Here is a 22117-nt window from a genome sequence, read left to right as displayed (position 1 = left end):
GCATCAGAAAAAAACCTTTAAAATGAGCTATATAACTTCCATATTGTTTCGCGCTTATCCCCATAAACACTGTTGGCTAATTCCATTTAACTAGAGAAAGCCAGATTACCCTCCGGGAAAATAACAGATTAGCCTATGCTTAGAAAAAGTGATTCTTTGAACTTTTAAATATATTTATTTCACCTCCACAAAGACCTTCCCTCCCTGCTGCCATCTCTCACACAGCCCCCCCTCTATAAGGCTCTATTGCCTGGCAAATAAGACAAAAATAATGCCCAGCTAGCAGTCATTTGGCCAAGTAATAGCGCATGAAATAACAGGCAATCAAAGTACTAGTGAAATAGTTTAACAGTTACATTGCTGCAGCACAATTTTCACACGCCATCTCAGAGTTACACAAAATACTCTGCTGGCCCTGGTGCCATGAAGGTAGGTGGCATTTCCTTGAAGTTATGGCATATCTTTATAGATAGATATAAAGCAAGATTTAGCAATATTCATATATTTGTGAACTATAACAACTGAAGCAAAGAAATATGACACCCGATCCCTGAGTTTTCAAGCTCCCGTCACCAGAGAGAAGCGTGATTCCCTCCTCTCGCAGTGTCTCCACCACTCATTTCTACCACCCTCTCTCGGAGGAGACATTAAAAAAAAGAAAATCAATCTGAATGAAATGTCATCAGTTAAATACACACCCTCAAACAGACTAAGTCAGATTAATTCAAGCCACATTACCTAACAGTTTGCTAGCACCGCAAGCCGTAACCAGACAGGCAGCTGCTTTCCCCTCCTACGCCCTGTTCTTCTGGGTTACCTCTCTACTGGCTTAGCTGACCTGCGCAGCGTCAAGGCAGACACAGGCTACTGTCGTGAGAAAGGAAGACTGGGGAAAGATGAGGTACTGGAGAGAAGTAGTTATGGAGGGGTTTGCCAATTCTCTCATAATGGGATTGTTACTTATAGATAATAGATATACATAGGCCTCTCTGATATCACTTACAAGTAAAACCTGACAGACTCCACAAACCACGTAACCCGTAAAGAAAAAGGGAACCAACACATAAAACGCTCAGACGCACACAGTTTAAAAAAAGTTTTACAAAAAAGCAAGCAGCAATGGTTTTCAAAGCAGAAAGTTAATTAAAACTGCACAAGCCCAACTTCCATAGGTTTTTTTTGATAGGTCATCTTTAAAATCAGAAAGCTTCTGACTGACTTTGAGGGCACAAACGCAATGTTTCCCAGACTCTGCTGAGTCTCAGGCTTTTGTTCTGATAGTAGTTTCAACTGACTAGCACTCTGGGCTTGGAGTTTAATAAAAAGAGATTCACTTTTAAGATTACAATATTAGCATTACCTTTCAATTTCAAAGAATGGAAAAAAGACTACAAGACGAAATAAAAAGAAGTAACAAATTTTCCAAGTGGGCCCAAGAAAGTTTCTAACAGCAAAGAGGAAAATTGGCACATTGAAACTGTACCAATACTGCCCATGTTGCTCATGGGAAAAAGCTAATCTTTCCCTGTTAACATGTAACAAACATTTCATTTTTAAAAATAAGTTTGGCGTTATTTGGTACACATGAGTTTTGGCCTGTGAAACTCCTCAAGTTTATACTAAAAGGCGTGCTTCCTTGTAAACAATTCAGTTTTAAGCCCTTATGACTTTTCATCATTACACAACAAGCGTTAAACCTTCTGTTACATCTTACTGGTTTTGTTCCCTGGTCATATAGCATTGCCCCAAGACATCACTACTGCCGAAACTGACTTCAGTGGTCTTTTATCAAGTAGCTGATGCACACAGATTTCATTTTCTCCTACCATTTTATCAAGTATGTTACATATGTTGAACTTCATGAAGGGAAAAAAAGTGCAAATATTTCAAAGCAAATTTTACCTTAAAGTTGCTAAGACTGTGAATAATTTTCATGTAATACTGTATTTTCTGTCCGTTGTCTTACTTTTGCTTAACCTGGACTTATCCCATCCGAAAGTAATTGCAACTCACTTCTTTTTAGCGTGGTACACAGTCATTTTGTTACACTAACATCAGCTAGACTTGAGCAATATTGACTAAACTCAACACTTAAGTTACAGCATTGTATCTCTGTTAGTTTACTAAATAAAGCTTACATTAAAACATCTTATGGTTTTGTTTGTTTCCCAGAAAAGGAAAAAAAGCATGGAGAAAGGAAGCCAAGAATTACAATGAAGAGGTTGATAAAGTATTTTAATTTCACATAATGTATTACTGTTACAGTTTCAAAAAAATACCACGAGTCAAGAAAGAGGTAGAAAGCTAACCCAATGAAATGGTAAGTGGTAAACTTCTAATTGTCTCTTGGCCACCAGCCTCTGGCCTTTGGCACCACTGACAATTGTACAACAACTGACAATTGAAATATGATTTGGCTATTACTGTTGGTCTCTGTATACAACAATTCCAAGGTATCAGCCAAATCTTTCATCAGGAATGAATAGGCATTTTGTTTTCTATAATTACTGTAAACATTGTCCTAACACTGACCAAAATTTCCTTACTATAGAAAACCCATCTATTTTCACAACAAAGCAATCTCTGCTTTTGACTTCTACCAGGAGCAAACTGAGTCTATCACAGCTGAAGGTACCGATCCTTAAGAAAAAGCAGTCCATGTCCTACTGCAACAAAGAATAAATTTCAAACAGATCAAAATGTGAATCTACCCTAGAATCCTTTTTCACCTCCACCTGAAAGAAATCTACAACTTTCTCTTAAGCTGTTAACCATGCAGGCAATAAGAATGATAGCATAGCAGAAACCACAGGTTTTGGCACTCCATTACTACTATAATGGACAGGTTTTATGGAAGATTTCGAGTTCATTCAAGAGAAAAAAAACCCTGTCACTGCTGTTGCCCTGTTACCACAATCTGAAAGAAAGACTCTGAACACAAAGCGTTCTTTACAACAGTTCAAGCCATACCTTTATGGTCTGGTTTACCTCCACTTTCCTCATACTCTCCTCCTTTTTGTTGCATTTTCCATTTAATTTTTTGCAGTTACTTGAAAATTCTTGTTTCACCAAGATATTTGTTAAGAGGAATGTTTACTCCGCACTATGTATTGGAATGTATATATTCCAAAGAAGCAGAAAGTTGTCTTCTATCTTCTTTATACCATAAAGGCTTGCAGAAGTATTGCCAGATACATGAAACATAATGGAGTCTTATCTTCTGAAAAAAAGTGTTAACAATGTCTCTTCCAGCTAAATGTTGTCTCTTGCATGGTAAATTAATTTTTAACAATTTTAAGTTTCTTCTCTGAAGAAAGAGTGCAGAAAAACCTAAAATGCCAATGAAATTTTCATACACATAATAAATAAGTCTAATCCTGTAATTTCGATTTTTGTGAACTAAATCAAATGGCCAAAATACAATCTACAACTGCCTACTGGCCTCCACTTCAACTACAATACCTGTTTAGATTACAGGATTTCTACCCTTACCCAAGGCCCCTCTGAGAAACAGTCTGTGAAACTGTGCCACTGTAATGGAGCTGAATGTTTAGCAACTAAACCAAAATGCATTTCACTTCAGACAAGGAAATTTTAACGCGCTAAGGAAGAAGGCAAAAGGTTTGGGTTTGGGGTGGGTTTTTTTCCTTTTTTCCCCAAGAGGTTCATATACTTGAGCCGCTTCATTTCTTCACCCACTACAAAGGCATTGTTTAAATACAGTATAAAAAGTAATATTCCTGTGTGTTTCTCAAAAACAAAAACGCCAGTTTCATGGAGAAAGCAAGAATTTATTGTTCAGTGGCACCAATTTAGGATTTTAGAAGATTAAAAACAAAACCTTTTGGTACTAAATTAATATTTCTACCAAAGCAACCTGTTCCTTCTCTCAAACTACACCAATGACAAAACTTCTGAAGAGAAAAGTCTCCTGTTTGTCACAAGCCTCCCACAGGCAAGCTCCCATAAAAGTCATGGTTCTCCATTATCACTGTTTTTCATTGTATTCCAGCATTACTACTGACAAAAAATGCTAGCATGCAGATTAAATACTTGCTAGTCACCTACATCCAGCTGACAAACCACATGTTATTTCTCTGGCAAAAGTCTTGCTGAGAGAAGTACTCCACGGTCAGCACCATGGCAGGTAAGTTTCCAACTTCTCACACTGGCTTCTGCCTCCAAGCACATTATTTGCACCTACAGGTGTGTGTGTCCCCCCCTTTTTTTTAATAGCAAAAAATTAGAAACCAAAGTTCTTCAAGAAGCATTCCACCTAGTGCTCTTATTTCAGATGAAACATTTAACAAATCCACTTCATTGCCCTGTGGCACGTCATGGATAGCAGAACAGCCATCCCCATTTGTCTGCTGTTTTTCTGCTGGCAAGCTTCTGCAGTGCAGTGTCCTTGGCCCTCCCAAGCAAGTCCTTCCACCACACCCCCAAGAAGTTTCCTACCAAATCCTAGCCCAGGTTCTGTCATCCACAGCTGCCAGAGACAACTCCTCAGATAAGCCTGCTCAGGAACTCCTTTTCTGTTGAAAAAAAAGCTGGGTGCATGTTAAAGGCAAAAGCAACTAAAAAAAAACTCCAACCAAGAGGTTACCATGGTAAATGAAGATCAGAAAAAAACAAGGGGGGGTGGAGGTGGGGGTGAAATCAGTGTCTGAGGTTCAAAACCAATATCCACTCAATTTTAAACTTAGAGGAGCAGAGTGTTTCTCTACAGTTGTATGAAGTTAAGCAACGGGTAATGAAAAGCCTGTAAACAAACAATTTAATCAGTTACTGGTGCCTTTAAAAAAGGGGTGGGGGAGGAGGGAAAGAATGAAAAAAGCAGTAAATTTTCATGGATTGAGTTGCTATATACCAGCTGCAAATGTTGGTAAAAGCAGAATATGGCAAAAAGTTTAAGTATGAAAAAAAAAAAACCCCACACAGGAAAAAAAAAACCAAAACTAGCCAAAACTGCATATAGATGGCCCTACACTTTTTCTTCCTCTTTTTTTTTAAAAGGTAGACATGCTTCTTTCTTGTTTTGTTATTGTTTTGGAGGAGCTGAAGATTAGGGGGAAGCAGCAGAAGAAATTATGTTTAAATGTAAAGACAGCATTTGAAAAAGAACAAAGCGTTTTCACAATGCTGCGAGAATTACATTGCCAATTTTTCTCCTCCTACCCTCTATTATTCTGTGTGATATAATCACATATTACATAGAGTCATTAATCAAAAGCTTCTCAAAGCTTTTCACAAACATCTAGTCGGGCCTTATAAAAGAAATAGTAGTTTTCCATTTTTCCAAACAAAGACGACTCACAGACAGGGACCCAATCCAAGACAACACACAGGTTCTGGTTGAGACATGGCATCTATTCCTCACTGCTGTGTTGCCCAGCACTCACCTAGATGTTCTTTCTGCTCTCCATCAGAGAGCTCTAAAAACATTTACTATATACATTTAAACATACACTTTAAAACTATTTATCAGACCAGCCTAATTGTGGAGAAACTGTTCTACAAATAAACTGCAGGGTTTTCTCTGTATTAAGACCAAAGCATATTAAAGAAAGCATTCTAATTACATCTGAACAGCAGTGCTGCTAAAAACCAGTCTGGCTAAAATAAGCTCTTGAGCCCAGCAGTGCACGTTAAGATTTGTAGGAACTGAACGTGCCACAACGGACATTAGCTTCATTTGAAAAGAAAGTTAAGGTTTCAGCCCCCTCCTTTCCTTGAAAGCACACCACAAGGAAAATGCATCTGTGCAACAAACATAAACCCAGACTCCATTTCAGCAATATTCTGATGAATATTTGGGACCTTTAAAGGTCCCTTCCAACCCAAACCATTCTATGAACCATTCTAATATCAATAATTAACACTACCTAAAAATGAAAAACTGGGAACATCAAATTCATCCTCTGCATGTGAAAACAGTAGAAAAGAAAGGTTGTATTTTGAAAACGAGGCAATTTGCTGTATTCCTTAGACATGCTATTGTCACCTCTGCATATAACAAAAGCAACCTTGGTTGTCATGTTGTGCCCTACAGAGCAGGCATTTGAAGGAGAACCTACTGAAGGCAGAGAAGGAGAGGAAAAAATCTAACCAAACCTCACTGTGCAAAACCAGGTCCCAGGCAAACTTGTTCTGTAGACAGCCAGTTTAGCTGGAGATATTAATATCCCAAACCACATGCTTACAGCCAAGGATGACACAAGAGACTTAACTTACTATGGGCAAAATCAGCCAGGCAGGTTAGCCAAAGAGCCAAACCAGCCTGTCTTAGATAGACAGCACTCGCTCAATCCCTGCGGCTGAAATTGGGAAGATGGGGAGAGGCAACTATGTGGTGGTGGGATAAGCACAGGGCCTTTTTCAAAGACACTTTTGGTCTTTCTCAATACAGTGTTTTTCTCTGAGAATTCGAAAAGTCATACTGCAATGGCATGCACCAACAGGTGTAGACATCTTTCTCACCTGCACAAAGGTATAAGATGAAGAATTGTAGGGTAATGCTAATGAAAGTATCCAACATTTTAAACCACTTCACATCATCCCTCCCACTTTCATAAAATTTTCTCAAGACAGGCATCAAGTAGTCTCTAATAAAGCTTTGTATAGACAAACTCTCCTTTTCACTGTTCTATAAAGTTTTATACTTTAAAAAGAACCACATGCCTAAAAGTAATTTACCAGATATTAAACTTAAAATTAAAAGGCAACACCCTTTTCTTTATGGTGACCTGACAAAGAAGGTGAACAAATTAATAAAACTTCAAAAATGCATAATAAAATTTACAGCATTCATTACACTATAGTTCAAGCTATTATTAAATAGCTAGCATTGCAACTGAAGACGCAATATGCCAACTGAGAGTTTAGAAATACTTTTTATAATAAATCGAAATGCAGTTAAAACATGATAAGACATGAGAAACCCAAGGAAACAAGAAATATTTATGAACACAAGCATCTCAGAACAAGCCTAAGCATCCAATCCTTATTTCACTCCTCACAGCTCCTTATCTATTTGCAGGTAGTCTCACAATACCTGCAGAAAATACAAAGATTCAGTTATGAGTGAGCTACTATGCAAAGGCAAACCTCTTGCCTCCAGTTCCAAACTAGACAGTAGCTCTGACAGCAAACTGTCTGTTAAGAACACTTTGGGGGAAAAAAAAGAAAAAAAAGCAGCTGCTGCCCTTCCATGCCAACAGAGGCCAGATAACCCTGGATATAGCCCTGTCTGTCCCACACCATCCAAAAGTCACTGTAATCCTTTTAGCTCCATGACAAACTAAAGCCCTAGATGCTCCTAAACTAAGAGACAAAACTGTGAATTCCTAATGCAACAGTGCATTCAACACCAGTGACTGAGCACATTTCATAGCCTTTTTTTAAATAGGGTAAGAATACATCATGTTCAATAATCCAATTATGAGCATCTGCACCATCTTCACAGTAGAACTCGTCTACACTCTGGAAAATTATTTTTAGCATATTCATTTAGAAGTCATACTTATCTTTTCTATTTCACAGTCTGATAATGTACTATTCTGTAGCCAAATCTTGTGATTGATATCTAAAAGGCTGGACAAACATACTTCAGCTATTTACTTCAGAAAAAGTAATTTTATGTTTTTTAAATAGATATGAGCGTTATGGGAGACTAAGTTCCACTTCATAATTACTCATTTCTGTGAACATGTGTTGACATTTTTCAGCATATGGCCATTTTTTCTAAAGCAGAATCTCAAGTTAAATTTCACGTAAGTGACTTAAACTGTTTCCCAGCACTCATGCTTTACTCTTATCTCTACCAGACACAGGACTACAAGATTTCCTGATAACCACCCTCTTGGAAGCAAGGGATAGAGAAACTGACACAAACCCAGAGACATTCTGCCATTCTTACTTTCCAAATGAGCGTATTTGGTGCCTAAAAGAAGCTCCACTGAATAGCCTGATCACTTTTTTTTTTCCCCCCAGAAGTACAAACAGGAAAGGAGGAGGATGCACATCCACTATTACCACAACGCTGTTGCACTTCCTTGTCCTGGTCACACAGGCCCTGTACATGAGAGCCTTCTTCCCTTAATAATACTTACATGTTGTGACTTTTTGTCTGCTTTACACCTTTCTTCCACCAGCCAATGCATGCCCTTTCAAACACCCCCCCAGTCTCACACACTACTCATTTCAGAAATATTTGCTAACTTCACATTTACTTCTAGTTTTAGTCTAGCTCTCATTTCAAACCATCTGTAATAAGGAACAGTCCGGTAACTCATCATCAAATCTTTTTATCATAAGACAGAAAGCATGAGAATATGCAATGGCATTTACAACATTGACAAGAAAGTATGGCAATCCACAAATGTAAACAAATACAGGATATCCTTTCCATAAGGAAGCCAAAGAACAAACAAGTTACACAATGCATTTTATAAAAAGCAACATTTAGTGTTTAGTGAAGGCACAGCACAGTAATCTTTAATGGGGGTATAGCAAGCAAAACAGAATACCAAACAGGAATATAAAGAAAATAATGAATTAAACATGCAGAAAATGCTGCATGCCTTTTGAAAGCAATTACGATTTTGATAAAATTCTTTTACTTGACTTTTACTTGAATACATTCCCTCAAAAATTTCATGCTGATATGCTGTGCTTATCACTAGTTTAAAATGAAAACCAAAACTTTTTACTTTTTTTACTTGAATTGCATAGGACCAATCAGCCAATACAGCATTTTCTTGTCCTATGGATTTTTTTAAATCAAAAAAAAATACACCCACCTATCATAGTTCTCTGCTTTCTGGAAATAATGATCAGATACAGAAAGGAAGTTGATGCAACAAAACTGCAGAAAATAGTTCAGATTGTTTTTGTAAAGGACAAAAAGGAAGGAAGGAAAAGAGCTATTCAGATTGTGGAAGCTTTTCTAAAAAGATTTCAGAACAAGTTAACCTAATTAGGCTTAATTTTTTTTACAGCTAGATTATCTTAATATAATAAGATATGCAAAAGTAAGTTTCTATGACACCATAAGCAGTAAAAATACTGAAATCTCACAACTGCATCAGCACCATTCAACACTGCATTGGTTGGCAGAAGATGCCGTGTCTCAGCCACACAATCTTAATCCTCCCTTGTGTCCACACTAATATGTAGTAAGCAGCAAGTTAGATCACTTGCTGCTCCGGCTGAGAAGCAAAAACAAAAACCAACCAACCAACAACAACAACAAAAAAAACCACCTCAAGAAGTCAGAAAAAGAAAATCTGTGCAGATCCATGAGCTGATGTGATTCACTGTCTATATGCCGACCTATTAGTACTATTGCAAGAATGGCAAGTAGAATGCTTCAGCAACAAGAAATTATGTAGCAGCAGTGCAATTTTAGGTTGCTTCCATCATGAAGCCTCACCTTACGCATGGGATCCTGTTTTAGCTTTGGCTGAAACAAAAACTACACAGGACATTCTCCAATGACACGGATTGCGGGAGTTGACTTTTGAATGTGATGAACATTTAGAGAAGGTCTGGAATCAGCCAGTTCTGTAACCTACCACAAAGATCAAATCTCATTTTCAATACAGGTTTTAAATTTAATTTTAGGATCCTTCGTCAAATTTTAGCTGAATTACTTTTTTGCTCGTGGTTTCAGAACAATGCATTTCCACTAGGGAAATCAGAATCTGTAGTAGAAAACTATGTAGTAGGGAATAGGATATTTAATGAAAACATTCTCAGACATTTCAAATCCCATTGCTTTCATGAAATAACTTACATGATTTGCCCTTCACCCCATCTTTTGTGCTCACAAACTGTAACTGCCTTATACAACCACCACAAAACTTCAGGTCAAGGAAGACAATTACTTTAGTACTATTCCCTCTTGAGGTAGCAAACCAAACACCAAATTGCAAAGCATCTAGTAACTCTAAAATTCTACTTAAAGACAGTAGACAAAGAACTTAATAGAACTAGATAATATTTACTTTCAAAATTTCCTGCTTACTCAGCATACCACTGAAATGCTTAATCTTACTTTATTTTTGAAAGAATCACCCACAAATTTCAAAGTGTTTTGGAAAAAGTTGAAGTATCTAAATGTGAAGAAACATCAAGCAACTGTCGATTTTTATTTTTCAGCATTCTATACTGAAAGACTAATTTATTTACTTTTTAAATAACAGACTCAGTATCGTTGTTTTTAACCTCCACTTTTTGTGGCTTAATCCTGGCATCAGAAAATTTCATCCAAAGGATGGCATTCATGCCGTCAACCCACATACACTTTTTGGCAGGCTACAAAGAAGTCAGTGCTCCTCACAAAGCAGCTCTGTGCTACGCAGTGACTGATGCCAGTAAAATATTACCCCAAAGTGAAGCCTAGTATATAAAATGTATGCAAGCATCAGAATCCATACTCTGAAAATTCATTTCTCTTGATGAGTAACAAAGTCTTCAAAGGCCTTGTAACTCAAAAGAAAAAAATTATGGAGTTTGTATCTCCCCACACTTCATTTTTAACTGGAAAAAAGCACTAAAGAAACGAGAAAATTCAAAAACCACTCAGGGAGAGCATAAGCAAAAATAGAATGAAGACTCCTATGCAAGATATTTCTCTCTCACATGCCTTTAAGTAATTATTACTTTCAAAGCTCTTTGTCTATCCTTTGACATTGGAAACAGATGAGGAATTGTATCTTGAGAAGAAAGACTGGTTCATAAAAAGAATTAAGAACAGCACCGGAGGTCTCTGCATTAATTTTTTTCCCCCTTATAAATGCATAGTAAGTAATAAAAGTTTTTCAGCTCAGCTTTTGCAGAGTAACATACACTTCTAATAGAACCACTAGTAGCAGGGTATAGAAACATTAAACAAAACAGGGTAAGAGATGTACCATCTTCTATTCCTGATTCCTCAAAAGCTGATTCCCTGAAATCCAGTACTTCCACGCAGCTGCAAGCTTAACTCATAGCTCAAGTTATGAGATGGACTTTGCTACTCAGATTTCTATGAGCAGATAATATTTCCAGGAACTAATGGACTTGTTTGATGAAACAGACTCATTAGCCAGACATGAGAGTAAATAACCTTTATAGGTACAGTATGCAGCAATTCTAGAGTCTGCAGACCATAAGCACTCTGAAATATGCATATACACATATATAAAACACATGGTTATGTATGCTTATAATAATATACATGGTTATAATAATGTAGAAGCTGGTCTTGGTAGAATAATGTTTAGCACATGAACCAAGACTTCACATGGTTTTGCATTACTATTTGTTCCTATCATTTCAGAAACTGGTAGGAAAAAAACACAACACATTCTCTTTGTTAATTAAACTTTGCTGTTTTAAATTAATGCCTGTTTTTTATGCACCTATAAGCTAATTGGATCCGGATCAAATTATTTGGCTCCAGAAGATCTTCCACCCCTACTCTACACTGCAAAGCAAAAAAAATTACCATGCAAAATACAGGACTGGGTTCCCCACAAAGAAAAGGCAGAAAGTTATGAACTAGGGCAATAAATAAAAGCTCAAAGCATACGTTCATGGTCACCAGAGTTGTATGACATATTAAAACAGTCTTCTGCTCATTATCTACATAGAGCTCCCATCAACTCAAAACGTCCTTGTGTAAACATCTGTATATTTGCATGCAATTATACTGTGGCAACAAGTGGACTTAAGTCATAACACTTTTCTGTGAGATCAGCTTTCTCCTTGCAGGTTAATATTTTTTTAAAAAGTAGTGAAAAAACATTTTTATCAAAAGGCAACAATAAAATAACTTGTTTTTGTCAAAAAGTAACTTAAGATATTAATCAGAGCAAATGTACAATTGTAAGTAAAAATCACTATAACAAATCATTCAACTATTTTCTTACTCAACTTTAAAAGATGTGTTTGAAAATTCTTCCTCAGAAATAAGAAAAACTTTTTGTGAGATTGTTAGTTACAAGCATTTCAAAGTTTCAAATAAAAAACCTCACCTAGCCTAGAAATGCAAAGTGTGAAAAATGAAACGAGTCTAAAATTGGAATTCTCATTACCAATACTGATCTCAACATAATTTATGAGGTATAACAAAAATAACAACAGAAATAATCTTTGACAGCACCATACTACATTAATTGGTCATGGCAACAAAGTTTTGCTTTTAAAGCCATCTGATAATGAAACCTTTCCAGAAATCTGAGAATACAATGCTGCTTTTCTTCAGTCAGGAGGCCTTAGTAGACTATACAGGTGAGACCTTGAATTATCACACAGAGCTGTTCCTGATTATCAGTGGAGACGAAGAGTCATGTATTCTTAGCAGGCTTCAAGTTTTACTATTTTTGCGTGTTTACAATTTTTTTGGAAGTGGACTACTTCAAATACGTTTAGGAAGAAACACTGTTTTCTGTTTTACCAACTTCCCGATTTCAGAATCTTACAAGCTATCCCAAAATGTAATATGTAGTTTTAGAAGATAAAAATCCTTATACTAAATCTTTCAACCTCACTAGCCAACTGCAACTTGCCAAGGCAAGTTCAGAAATAGAACCATTCATTAAATAAATACACTGTTCTGCATCAGGCAGCCCACAGAGATTCAACTCCAATGCTAAACCCCAGTGTCAACTGCCACGATCCCATACCTAGGCTTGATCTCATGCACAATTAAAATGTACATACATTATATTCGTTTCCTGAATGTGTCAGGGATGCCTCAGATTACCAGAATTCATTTTAAAATATTTTTACTGCCAAATCCATTAACTAATGTCTTTCCCCTCTACAAAAAACTTGCTAAAATTTCTTTACTGGCACAAAAAACTCCAAATGCTAAGAAAAGTCTTCTTGAATATAGTTTCAAAATTAGAGTTTTGTTTTATTATTATAGCCCATTACACAGTAACATGGCATACTGAGATAATACTGCTTCTGTTTTTAAAACTAAGGTTATTGTAGAAGTGTAATGGGAATGTAATTACTTACTTACATTAAGCTAATTACAACAAAGAGAAATACATTTAAATTGCCCTTTTATCAGTGAAGAGCCACTATACAACTATGGTTTTAATTATTTTTAATGTAGGTTAGTCATATCACACTCTCTACTTCCGCCCCCAATGTTCAACAAGAAATAAATAGCAGAAAGTAGTACTGCTCATTATAACAGAGGAGAAGGATTGGGGGGAAGGTATGCATACAAAAATACAGTAAATATTCATCAATGATAGTAGGGCTTTACTCAAAATCCAGGAATAGCACGTAACTTCCTAAATTTTGTATTCTCCCAGATCACCCAAAGCCGCTGTTTCAAGAAATAATTGCAGCCCAGTATTTTGGAGGGACCATTTTGCTTCCCAGTGACTTCCTGGCTGAAGTAGTTAGTTCACAGATGATTTTCAGTTCCTTACAGTATTTAATTCACAGATTGTTTTCAGTTCCTTATGGTCAGCTTGCCATTTATGGTCAGCCTGTGGTTTACATGTCACCTCCCTATTCACAAGTTTAGTCATGACTTAACAATTGGCATCAGCAGAGCAAGACAGTGGCAACAAATATCTTACAAGAACTTTATGAGCATCAATTTAAAAAAAACAGTAGATACAAGAGAGCTGGTATTTAATTATGGAAATTTACCTGTAAAAGTTTTTTGGTGGTGTTTGGGGTTTTTATTTCATAATAACAAAATATTCAAGTATTGTAGGTAGATCTATCATTTATCTGCAGACCACCTCATCTATGAAAGATGAGGCAGATTCTCAGAACTACTGTTGAATGATAACAGAGTCAATATCAAAATATCAAAAGTAGTAAAGGACAAGCAGTAGTCAAAACATAAAGCAGGTAAACTGAAGGCATTCAAGTGCACAGAAGAATTACAAGTCCAGTTAGACAACTTCCTATCTTCTTCAGGCTTCAGACAGAACCACATTTGGTCACTTCACAGCAGTTCTATGAGCTGGCACATTTTTATGGAAACTGCCATTTTGTGTTCTAGCACTTGAGCTGCCATCAGAAAAAGTTTGACTGATCCCTTAAAGCAGCAAAGAACTTCAAAAATAAAAATGTATGCTTGCTGACTATTTGCAACAATGATATTTGGGATGTAAAAATTCATTTCAAGGCAATAGGACTGGTAAAAGAAATACCATAGGAACATACAGAACAATAGAAGAAGCATTATTATATTACAAAGATCTCCTTATTCTACTACTGAGCAATAATTATGTCTGGGAGCACATCTTGAGAGAACACCACTTAAATATATTTTCTCCATCAGGCACTATTTTCTAACTATAAAAGGACCTAGAAATAAAAGACTAGATGCTTTGGTAGACCACAAAAAAAAAAAAATCATTCTTTGGGTACAACTAAAAGCAGTAAGTGTCCTTGTTATTCCCATGATTTCATGCCGAAGAACAAATCAGAAAAGAGGATTTTCTCTTTGTGGATACCAACATGAAACCTTGGAGGATTTGTTTGGTTTATCTTATAGTCAGAACAGGTTTATCTCAGAAGTAAGTATCACAGAGCATCATACTGTACTTGTAATTAATTATCAAAAGCAAAATGAACTTAAACATCACCCATGAAACACTAATTACATTAGGATTATTATGTGATTTTTCAGAATATCTTTCTAGAATTAACATTTAACACTTGAGACACTATGAGAGACAATATGTACTTCATTCATGTACTACTTCACAAGTATTATATTTGGCATTTTGCAACCCCAGAGCCCAGCCAACAGAGATTTCCTTTCTTATATGTCACTTAGAAGTCTCAGAGAAACACTTCTAAAGGCAAAGAGACTTGAATTATTCTCAGCATCTTCCCCTTGCTATCTGAAATATAAGATGATGCCTCTCAGATATCCTCAAAACCTAGTCCAAATGATTACTTCACACTACCATACTGGCTCTCAAAGCATGCCTACTAGCCACCTCTCTACACAGTACAGCTCTGACCATCAGCCAGCTACCGGGACACTGACGGGTCTAAAATACACCTGTGTATTTGCAGCGTATTGATTTACCCAGCCAGCGAGGGGGTGAGGAGGAAGGTTCAGGGAAGGCAGCACCCTGGGAGACTTCCCACCACCTGAGCACAGGGAACAGGAACAAAGAGCTGCCTCTGCTGTAGCACACTACTACATACACAGTTAAACTTAATTGCAGTCACACATTTTGTTCAACAGCTTAAAGTGTTCAAACAAAAGAACCTGTTAAGTAAAGCTGAGATTTACAGTACTTGTTCCTTCCAGAAACTTCATTAAATCACCTTCTTATTACACAGCAACCATGAAGAACTGTTTACAATATATTAAAAATGCACCTTCATAAGTGTAGCAAACAAGGCAGGGTGTGGTTGCCTCACAACTGGCAGGGAACATGTGTCTTTCAAACATTTCCAGTTCTACTGTGCAGCAGCTTGGGTTGAAGGCAGCATAATGCAACAGGTTAAAACGCATTCAGAGTTATCTCATGCCATTGCCACAACTACAAGGTGTGCCTTTTGGCTCTGGTAGACATACTACTTATTATTCATCTTACTTCGCTTGCCTGTTCAAAGAAAAACATAGTTTCTTTACAATACAGTATAAAGTAAAGCACCCCGATTTCCGTAAAGAGAAGTCCAACCACTTAGGATTTGCTAAAGGAGACAATAAGCACACAAAAACTATTCAATGTAATACATACGAGAAGTTCAAGATTATATGTGGAAGTTTAGGAGAATAGCATGATCTCTCACTGAAGGGTCTTAAAGAAACCAGATTCTCACAGAGCGAGAGAGGTTACTGGAAATTATAAACCATCAACAAATATGAAGTGGGAGATAAGCAGAAGCAGTAAGCTTTTTAAAATGGTGACCAAGGGAGAAAAAAAGAGAAAAAAAAAAGGATGATGTACCAATAACCTTTCTCAAGGATCTACACTTTGACCTATGCTCATAAACATGGAGTAAACTGACAGATACAGAAACTTCTGTAAACTTTGCAAAGTTAAGAAGTTTGAGATTCAGATTCAGAATTAGTCAGAATAATCTTGTCTGAAAGTCACTGTGGATAGCTACAGAAAGCTTGCACAGTGATGGGCCGATTATGAAATAAAATGTTAGATTAAATCCATTGCCAATAAACACAATAGGAAGGCAAAAATAACCTCAAGTGAATCTAGATTTTAACAGGCTTCACATTTGTTGTTAACCCTTCAGAAAAAGATTTTAAGTCACTATGGATAATTCACCGAAAATACCAGCTTTACACCATCAAAAGGCAAGTGAAAAGAATTGGGCTGTTTTAGAAAGGAAAACAAAACAGTAATCATCACCACATACAATCTACCATGGTTCTTCCTGGCTACTGTTTATTAATCACATTACTCAAAAAGATGATAGAGGGACTAGAGAAAAAGTGACAGAGATACAGCATGGCTTCCATACAAACAAAAGTTACCGACAATTATGGCCTTGGAAGGATTTAAAAAAAAAAGCCACAGCTAAAATCATAAACATGAGCAGGAAATAGTTATCCATACTATACAAGCATCAGTGAAATCTCAGTAAGATAACCAGCATTTAACAAGAAACTGAAAAGCAATTTTCTTCTCTGCAATATGTAATTGTGACCACAGGACAACATCAAGTTCAGAATTATGGTTTGATTCAAGAAGTTAATCCACTGAAGATCAGGCACTACTTAATACAATACCCCAAATCTGTCATCTCCAACACTGGCAGTCCTGAAGCTAGTAGAACACTGTAAAAAACAACTGCTTGTAATAACCCATTTCTTATATTTCTCCCCTCATATTATAAAAAAAAAAAAAAAAGGACAGGGGCAGCTGTTAGGTATAGTTTTAGCAGTATTTAAAGCTTAGATTTAGTAGTCCCCAAAACTGATACATGTAAAACAGTTTTGATTAATAAGCATCTAAGTCACTCTCAGACTATCAAAAGAAGTGTTGTTCTCTCATTTTTCAGTACATATGACATTCAGCATTTCCTGAATGCTACCAGAACTTTCTCTTAATAAATCAAAGCTCTCTAGCCACCATTTGGGGCAGGGTAGAATGTCACAAGGGTCACAAATGAGTCACCTGAAACTACAGATTAGCAACCAAAAGTTGAACAACATGCTTCATTAAGCAGCACTTATAAAACCTGAAACAAGACCCACACATTCCTGTATCATCAGAAGATTCATATTAGGTTGAACTATGCATGTAATGGAAAAAAAGGTAGTTTTTAAAATAAAGCCTTGGATACTGACAAGAAGTTAGATCCTTTTTCACGCACCAAATCTTGAACTGCTCAAGGCTTGCATTCAATCCTTAAAAACATCTCTTATTTGTAAAGCACATAATTTAGGATTATGCAATTGCTTTATGGCTGCCCCAAAATATGATGTGCTGAAAGCACCAAAGTGTTTACAGACGAAGCTTGCCAAACAATCATTCCATCAAAACCACAGCTCAACCACTACTTGAGCTAAACTTGTTCGAACTAGACTGAAATACAGATGTAAAGTATTACGTTCATAGTAAATTGCAAAATAAATGCCAGGAAAACAAAAACAACACACCTGTTGGAATGCATTCACAGAAGCAATCTGCCATGAACATAGCTGGCAGTGCTACCCATGCCATTGTAATATAGATTTGAGAGAGGAAAGAAAAAAAGCAGAACAGTAACTTTCATTACAGGAACACAGAGAAAATTCATAAATACCTCAGATCACTGATACTGGTTAGGTGGGTTGTTCCCTCCACCCCAAACTGCACTCAGAAATGAAAGGAGTAACACAGTCCCAAGGGGATGGATCTGCCACCTATAGATTTTAAGTACAGCTTAAAACATAACTAGATTATTCTCATCCAACAGCTGCACATTGCGCAAAGAAAGAGACTTTGTCTTGTCCCAGTTTCTAGCGCCCAAAATGACAGACAGCAGCCTCAATTAACATCCTCATTGCAGAAAGATATAAAAACAAAAGAATTACAGAAGAATTGTTGTGGCTGTGAATTCTCTCAGAATGAGATAGCAGCTGCACTACACTCACAAAGTTGCATTTGTTTCAAGCTATGTTCTTTCTGTTTTACAAATAAAAGTTATACCAGCTTTCAGATTTTCAGATAAGCAATTTGCTTTTCCAGTTTGATTCACCGCTCTTTAAAAATATACTAGCTTTGCTGGTCTTCAGAGAAGGAAACATATAAAGACCCAGAAACACCTGAAGTTTCCACACTCTTTTTAGGATGTGGTTTGATGAGCAAATCTTTTGGTGCAGATTCTTGCCTTTCCACTGCCTTCTCAATTGTGCAAGCATGTACGAGGTGGAGGAGGACAGACAGCAAAATGACTCAATGACTTGTGCAGCAGTGATGTACCTGGGAGGAAGGCCCAGAAGCAAAATCTAGCAATAAAAGAGGCCAGTCATAATGTACTTTCAGGTGTAGATCTGACACATAAGGTACTCTACTTCGTCATTAAGTATACTATGTTAAGTTGCGAGGCCCTTTTCTAGGCTGTCAAACAAACAGATTTGGGAGACACATCTCAATATCAAAACTGCAAAGGAGATCGAGTGAAATCCAGGCCACCAAAACCTGCACTTAAGCACATTTCAGCCTTAGGTGTTTATATGAGCTTAGAGCTTTCAAATTTAAAAAAAAAAAAAAAAAAACCAAACAACAACAACAACAACAAACCCACCACACCACACGACCAAACTATATTAAGCAGGCATTGCTCCTTTGGGCACATAATATTGGCTCACTAACATTCAGGAAAGAGGGCCATTTGGCACACAACAGATTAACAAGGGATATCTCTGTATAGTTCAGCTTAGGTAGCAATTACCTAAGAAATTTTGAAAATTCACAAACTACCCTTCTATCAAAAACAGCCCAAACCGCAATTAAAGACAAAGTATAAACCATTTTAGGGAATAAAACTGAATTCATTACACTGAAGAGCCTAAGTACTCTTCAAAATAAGGCACTAAGGAAAAAAGTTATTAACATTTTCAACAATTTTCTAATCCGCAAGGAGCAAAGACGACCTAAACTATGGTTAGCTTACCTGTAACACCACAACTGCCCTCAGTTATCCTTGTTTTAGGAAACATGAAAAAAAATCCACCTGCACACAGGCAAATTACTTTCCCCTGCTCCACCACATCAAGCAGAGAAACTCTTCATATTTAAAAAGAAAAATTAAGCCAAACCCACGTTAGCATTGCATTGCAGGAATTACATTTTATTTGGTAGAAATAAAAGAGCTTCCAAGTGTAAAGCGACTGTACTAAGTCAATTTTGCCACAGGATGATCCTTCCTGTCCATCAAGACCCTTCTAAATTCCTACAATGTAATTTTTTAAAAAGTCATTTTACTTTTGAGTCCATTAACAACACAGAGGCCACAAGAACAAAAGGTCAGAAACTGTTACAGTGAATCGCCTATAGCTATGAAGCCAAAGAAGTCAAGTGGTATAACACAGAGAAATCCAGATATTGTTTAACTATACACTGTGGAATAGATCTTCAAAAGAAATGGGAGGTTTCATTCTCAGTCCACTTCTGTTCAAGCTTCTTCACAGTGTAAGCTTCCTACTGCATGCCAAAAAATTATCAGGCAAAACTTTTAATATCTGACAAGAAATAAAAATCTTCTCAAATTCAAATGAAATGCATTTGAGGATATTTCAAACCCAAAGCAACTCCCTGAAGTTATTCTTCAGTAATAGTCATTACCTCTATATACTAAAAACAGTTCAAAAAATGCTCTGCTTCCCCCTGGTTTCCTAGCCAACAGGGCACTTCATTCTTGTATTTCAAAACAAATAGACCCCCCCAAAATTCACCTCCTTTCCCTCAACAAACTTAGTGCTCTGCCACCATAGATCTGTACTGGATAAAGCACTTCATGTCTGCCACTACCATTTTCCAGGTTTAAGTATTCAGAATGATGATATTTTGCCTCATGCTGGAGCAGAGAAAGACTGAACTTGACTGCTGTCTTTACCCTTCATAATTTCCTTTGTTCTTCCCACTTACGTAGCAGGAAGTGGCACATTCTGTACTGCAGTAGCCAGATATCCACAAAAGTAAGGTTTATGCAAGATAAGTGAATTCTTACCCTGCTCATCAATTCCATTAGATAGCTGTAAGTTCACAAAAATCTTCAGATTTTCATTCCTGTCAGAGTTAATATCTGGTCAAGTCCAAAGAATGGGTTTCACCTAAAATACACCAAAAGTTGGAGATTTCATTTTATGGCAACAGCATCATGATACCATCCCTCTCCCCCCTCCCCCCAAAAAAAACCCAAACCACCCTTTTTCCTCCAAAGTAAGTGTTCTAAACTTGTTCTCTTCTTTTATTAAACAAACAAACAAAAACTTAGCAAGAAAAATTTTAGTCACAATTGTAACCATATAAGCAATTCATAGAGCAAACTGATAAACTGAGTAAGACTACATGGCAAGTTCAATTATGGATGCACCATATGCTTCAGTATTCCTTTAGGTATACAAAAGGAATCAATTTGTGCAATTTGTTCAAAACACAAAAAGCCCTTTTGGCAAGATCATCCTTTAGCTGAACCATCAGTTTGAACACTTGTCTGACGAAAACATCAGCCATTCACATCCCACAGTAATAACAGCAACTTAAACAAGCACAGGAATAACACCGCTCTGAAACACTTGGTTCTGCTGAAGGAACAGATACCTTAAGATGGCAGGAGAACTTGCCAGATCCATATGTTTATTAACAGAAATAACCAGTGGTTTTGTGCTTGGTGGTTTGTTTTTCCTAATTAATCCTCCTCTGATACTTAAGGTGACCTTTACCAAAGTCTCTCAGCAGTGGTACAGCAGTAGCCTTAGATGTACAGAGCTACTTCAAGTTTAACTCTGTTTCCCTCTTTACACTAGCTGTGAACCAGTAAATTTTAAAAATTAAATGTTTATGTCCCAACAAACGTATACAGCCAGAAGCTTCTTACATACAACTTAACTGAAAGCCATTATCACAATAAAGTATGAAAATTGCAACCATTAATAGTGTTTGTTATTAGCCTCAATTTAAAAATATGGAAATGTGATTATACCTGGAACACATGTTCTGATATCAGTTTTTACTTCTCCTTTTTGCAGGCTGGAGTTAAGGCTTACCCTTCAGGAGACGCAGTGACCAGGAGTCACACTGTAAAATAGTATGCCAAATCAGCAGCATTTTTTCTTAGTAAAGGCTCTCAACCAAAAGACAACCTGGTACAGGTCTAGAGTTCAACAGCAGCACACCCCTCCTGCCCATTAATTTCTCTTCTCTTCCAGTGGTCATTAGCCAATGGTTCAGTTAATTACTGTTTGATCTACTCACTTAGTGTGGATGCAATTATGCAAAGTGGAATTTAGCTTTTAAGAACAGTCTCCATTTTATCTACTAAAACACATGAAAACAAAGACTAATCAAGCTAGTATTCTGTATCACGTATTCTCCCTTCAGTGAAAATGGAAAGAATTGTCAAAAAAAGACGAAACTCATTAATTGAAGCAATTCTTACAGAACTTTTCAAAAGCCTCAGCTTAATAAAATAAAAAAAAAAAGCATCAGCAATGCTGACTACCTGCCTACAGAACCTTATAGTGCCTTCTGCTCCTCAGCACTAAACCAATTCTCCTATTTGCTCAAGCAATTTTAGATCAGTCTGATGAAGTCACAACCAACTAAGAATACAAATTTATGATCAAGTGCAAGAGACTAAACACAGGCATCCCTTAACAGTTTTATGCATGATGTACAGGCAAAGCATTCAGTACAATAATCCAGGCTGATGCGTTACGTTTTGCGAAAGGCATATCACAGCCTGGGATCCTCTGTCTTCCAGGCACTCCCTGATAAGAGCATTGCACGTGCTGTCAGTGAGACATGTTGAACCTTCTACAAGCATGTGGGCACAGGAAGGGCAGCACCACCACTCTGTATGATTGCCAAGATAGAGAAGGCATTTTACCAGGAATTTCTCTTTTTTCCGCTCAGCTTTTTGGGAGGGAGGGTGGTGTTTCAGGTTTTTTGAGGCTTCT

The 22117-nt window shown here is 36.9% G+C and overlaps 1 protein-coding gene across 10 annotated transcripts in view; it reads right to left on the bottom strand.

The window, feature by feature from the left end:
• Positions 1-22117, bottom strand: part of SIPA1L1 (signal induced proliferation associated 1 like 1) — a 225431-nt gene that overhangs the window by 182532 nt on the left and 20782 nt on the right. For 8 of the 10 annotated variants that reach the window (XM_049825433.1, XM_049825432.1, XM_049825431.1 and 5 more), the window contains one exon: positions 20167-20269. The exons of the other annotated variants lie outside the window; for them this stretch is intronic. The gene's annotated coding sequence lies outside the window, so the exon portion shown is untranslated. The remainder of the gene's footprint in view (positions 1-20166; positions 20270-22117) is intronic. 10 annotated transcript variants of the gene reach the window in all.

Source organism: Accipiter gentilis, chromosome 22 (genome assembly GCF_929443795.1).
Source record: "Accipiter gentilis chromosome 22, bAccGen1.1, whole genome shotgun sequence".
Classification (NCBI taxonomy): domain Eukaryota; kingdom Metazoa; phylum Chordata; class Aves; order Accipitriformes; family Accipitridae; genus Astur; species Astur gentilis.
Note: the sequence above shows the minus strand (reverse complement) of the source record. Positions and strands in the feature narration are given on the sequence as shown.